The 5,041-nt window shown below is 30.0% G+C and overlaps 1 long non-coding RNA gene across 1 annotated transcript; it reads left to right on the forward strand.

The window, feature by feature from the left end:
• The first annotated feature begins 3,872 nt into the window (after window positions 1–3,872).
• On the forward strand, window positions 3,873–4,449 carry LOC146949416 (uncharacterized). Its single transcript, XR_015027254.1, has 2 exons — window positions 3,873–4,110; window positions 4,221–4,449. It is a non-coding gene; the product is annotated as an uncharacterized LOC146949416 (long non-coding RNA).
• Window positions 4,450–5,041: the final 592 nt, after the last annotated feature.

A 5,041-nucleotide genomic window follows, 5' to 3' on the forward strand; every position in this document is an offset into this window, starting at 1 on the left:
GATAGAGATTTTGGGATGGATTATTTATAATTTCAGTTATACCCTTAAATAAAATTTTCTATATTAATGTTATATTGTTAGTGATATTAAAAACGATAAAGATTTATATTATATTTGTTAAATTATTGTGGTCATTGAAAAAGATAAACATGATTTTTTTTTGAATTTGTTCAATTTGAAAATCACAAATATTTATATTTATATTTATAATATTTATATCAAAATTTCCTATAAAATACCGTTCTAAATTACATGTCTTAGCGCAATAAAAAGAAAGACGAGCCCGTCTTTTCGCTGTATATATAACACTTCAATAAAAAAAATTATTGGAGAAAATGTTAGAAAAAGAGTGTTTATAGCACTTCTATATATATTGTGTTAACATTTTAAGAAGATTTGGTATTTCAAGCACCAAAAGGAACATGAACTCGATTCCTCGAGAACAAATAGTTGTTGGATGCCAATACAAAAATTAAGGTAATTAATCATGCAAAAAAGGAAAAATGGATTGAATTAATTAATCACGCAAAAAAGGAAAAATGGATTAAATGTGAACTTCTGGGAACATCTAGTAATAATGGAATGGATTTTGATTTTTGAAGTTTTATCAGGTCAAAGAACTTGGGTTCAAGTCAGAATGTTCAATAATTAGAATTTGAAACGTTTTTGGGTCAGATACCAACTTATTTTAAAAATTAAAATTCAACGAAAACACTATAAATCCTACAATACTGAGTTTATATATAGAGTTTTGTTCAAAAAGCACCAGCATAGCCAGCATAGGTTCAACAAAAATAATAAATATTAAGAAAATTAGGATTAATCGTATACAACATGTTTGATGAAAAGTGCTATAAATGAATCAGCCTTGAGCTTAGTAAGCGCTATAACATGCTTGAGAAAGATAGCGCTTATATATTAACATATTTCATTCGGCTGATTGAGTAAGCAGTTGCACATACAAAAATATCTTTTCCTCTGACCTCTCTCTACAGCTAACCCTCCTCCACCGTTTACCCTCCCAAATCCAAAGTTTTTGTAGCACTTACTAAGTGCTATTTAAGGTTGATTCATTTATAGCACTTTCCATCAAAAGCACTATATACGATTAAGCCTGATTTTTTTTTAAAATATTTATTATTTTTATTGAACGTATGCTGGCTTTTTGAACAAAATGCTATATAAACTTTGTATCATAGAAAACGCTTTTTTAAAGAAGCATTATCTAAAGCCTCCGTGTTTTGATTTATAGCGCTTTCGTGATAAAAGTGCTAGTAAAGGGGCACTATATTTTCCCAATTTTGTAGTAGTGGAAGTGACAGTGGATAACCTTTGGACGTTGAAGACTTTATTGAGAGGATTTGAGATGATATCAGGGTAAAATATTAATTTCCATAAAAGTTTCTTGGTTGGAGTTAATGTGTCTTCGGAGTTTATGATAATAGTGTGTAATTTATTGAATTGTAGTGAAGGTTAGTATTTGAGCATTCCAGTGGGTGCAAATCTAAGAAAAGTGGCAACTTGGGAACCTTTGTTGGATCGACTAAGGAAATGGTTTCTCCTGTGAGGAAATAGATATGTTAGTTTGGGTGGGCGAATTGTCCTTAACTCGGTGCTTAACCTGGGTTCCTATATTCTATCTTCCTTTTTTGAAGTTGTTCGAAAATGTGATGAAAGATATAACCAAACTTCAAAGAAATTTGCTCTGGGGCAAGTAGGGAAGAATTTGTGAAACTCGAAAGGGGGGGGGGGGTGGTGTTAGGTGTGAGCGATCTTAAATTGATAAATTTTAGTGCTCTTGCCGAATGAAGGTGGAGGCTCCTTGTTGAGGAGATACCGTTGTGGAAAATGATTTTAGAAGATAAATATGGCTCAATGGTTGGCAGTGTGGGTGAGTCGGGTGGGGACGTGTTGATGACATTTGATTATAATTTGTGATCTTTGGAGGAGAGGGTTGGTTCAAATTGGTTCCAATCAGAAGTGGGGAGGAAGGTTAGAGGTGGGATGGGGAATGACTTTTGGAATGATAGGTTGGTGGCAAGTGACCCTCTTTGTGTTACTTTTCCGTGTCTCTTTCCGATATCAAATCATAAAGATATTAAAGTGGGTGAGTTTTGGCAAAGTAGATATGGCACAGGTAATTTGGGTGTTTTCTTGGTGTAGAGATATTTTTATGTGGGAAATCGATCTTATTCTAATTTGATATGCACGGTAGTTGGATTTTTACGTGGTAGGGGAAGGATGAGTGGGTGAGGAAACCAGATGAGAACGAGGCTTTCTCGGAAAAGTCTTGCTATACTTTACTTGAGAATTTGTGCTTAATGGAGGATGGAATGAGTTCAGAAGAGGAGGTGGTGTGTGGCTATCTTTCGAAGAGTTTGGCTCTTTCTAAAGTATTAGTTTTCTTTTGGCCTTTGCTTCTTGACCCTGTTCCTGCGAGGTTGAAACTTGCTAAGAGAGGAGTTTTGGATGCAGAAAGTTCAAGAAATTGCATTTTTGTCGTAGTATGGAGGAAACGCCGATCCTTTTTTTTTTTTTCCATTGTGAGGTGGTCTCAAAAGTTTGGGTGAAGGTGTTGAAGTGGTTTCAAATATATTTATTACACCACTAGATTTATTTGTGCATCTTAATTGTTGGTCAAATGAGGAGGTGAGGTAAAAAAAAAAAAAAAACAAGACATGTAAAAAAAGAAGGGTCAAATATGTTTTTGGTCCTATAAATATACCAACTTTTCGTTTTAGTCCCTCTAAAATTATCCTTCAACTTCCAGTCCCTATAAAATTTTCAATCGCTACTTTTGGTCCCTATTTTTAAGTTAATTTTTGTATTTTTTAATGAAATTGTGCAGAAATGTGTAGAATATTGCAACAACAAAAAAATCCAAACAAAATTAGAATTTTTAACAAAACACAAATTAAATATGAATTTTTAACCGTCAAAAATATAAAAATTCATATTAAATTCATGTTTTGGTAAAAATTCTAATTTTTTGGGGAGAGATTCTTATAATATTATGAATTTTTCTGCAAAATTTTATTCAAAAATATGAATTCTACATGGGTTTATTTTAAAGGAGGGACCAAAAGTAAAGATAAAAAAATTTTGAGGGACTAAAAGTTGAAGAAATTTTTTAGAGGGACTAAAACGAAATGTTGACATATTTATAGAGACCAAAAACATATTTAACCATAAAAAAAAACACTTTTCATTTTCAAAGTTCAAAACTTCAAATATCTTAAGTGCAAAAACACCAAGAGACAAGAAAAATCTGAGAATAATTTAATAGAATTCAAAATTTAAATCCTTTGTTTTTGAAAATTATCTTCATTGTACTTGAATCATTTGTATATCCTATATGTGAGAGTAAATATTTTGTATTTCCAAACACTTTGTTAAACTTGTAACCAAACATATAGTGGTGTGAATCCTCTCGACCATACAAAAAGCACCTATTACATCTCATAGCTATTTTCCTTACTTTTACTTACGCACACGACAACAAATACCACTTGATACTTTCAAACCCTAGCTATGATATACTTCTAATTTATAGATAAATATGCATTTACCTCATCGATGCATTATGCATACAAATGACCTTTTCATTCTCGATACTAAGTTTTTATTTTGGATTTTCCCTTGCTTATCATGAAAGCATAAATAAGTAAAAAAAATATGAAAGGATAAAATAAATTTTTTTAAAAAATTATACGGTGAAACTGAATAAATAAATGAATAAACTTTAACATCATTGTGACTTTTAAGTGAGATATTTACTTTGTAAAAAAAAAAAGTGAGATATTTACTACAGTAAAATAATCAACTGAATGAGCTTTAGAGTTAAGTATGACTCATTGATGTACTAATTATGTAAGAAACATAGAATAATAATAAAATTAATATATCTAATTGTATGAATGGCTTGCAACTTTTTAAGTGACAGAAATATATTTAATATTAACAAAGCATAATGGGTTTTACTTATAAAGTTATTAACTTCTATTACGTTCATTACATGTAAATTAAGGGCATAAAGTATGGCTGAAATTCCAAAATTCGTTTATGTTTTGGTCATCTTTCTTTTTCTTATTTTGGCTGTAATCAGCGAAGGTATATTCCCCTTTTCACACCCATTTCAATTTTTTGTCTTTATCATATACACAATATAAATTTCACTATTTCTAGTAGTATCATTCATTTATTCTTATTTGACATCACAGATATTGAAAACTGCGAAACTCATTCAGATTGTCCACATTATATGTGTACCTCACCTGAAACTCCTTGGTGTGTGGCATACCAATGTGGGTGCTACTAAATGTAATAGTTAACTTAAATATCAATTATCTTGTTCTTTAAGCTTATAATTGGATTTGTAATATTGTTGGTATTTCAAATTTTCTCGCACTTTGATTCATGATTCTATTAGCTTTCAAATACTTTTGACAAGTTCAAAGCGTGTTATCATCGCATTAAAGTATTGTTACCTTTTTGTTAAAGAAAATATCAAAAACAACGGTGCATAAATATAACTAGCAACTTTAATGAATAAAGAAAATATTTCTTCTTCTTCTTCTTTCTTCTTCAAAAAATGAATAAAGAAAATATATGATTTTTGTAGAATTTTTTTTTTCGGTAGAGGATTTTGTTGAGTTTTAATTTATTGTAAGTTTAAATTTAGTATAATATTGGTGTGTAATATTAATTGAATAAAAATTAGTATGTATTTAAAACTATTGAAATGAGATAAACTTAAACAATTGAAAATAAATTTAAAGGTAATATTGATATTATTGTACCAAAATCACACTTTAAGGCAATACACTCAATTATAAGTAGTTACAAATAGAGCTTACGAGCAAACCTAGTGTGATTACTTCAAATTGAGTGTTATACTTTAGCCTCACATATTTTATCCACATAATAATTAAATTGAGTGTTATACTTTACTACTTTAGCCTCACTACTTCAAAGTGAAGTTTTAACATTAACTAGACATTTGAATAATAAGTCACCTTTTTATTAGATGTCCATTTTTTGG

The sequence above is a fragment of the Medicago sativa genome, chromosome 2 (assembly GCF_051527215.1).
Source record: "Medicago sativa cultivar Bolivia chromosome 2, Bolivia_mono, whole genome shotgun sequence".
Lineage (NCBI taxonomy): Eukaryota > Viridiplantae > Streptophyta > Magnoliopsida > Fabales > Fabaceae > Medicago > Medicago sativa.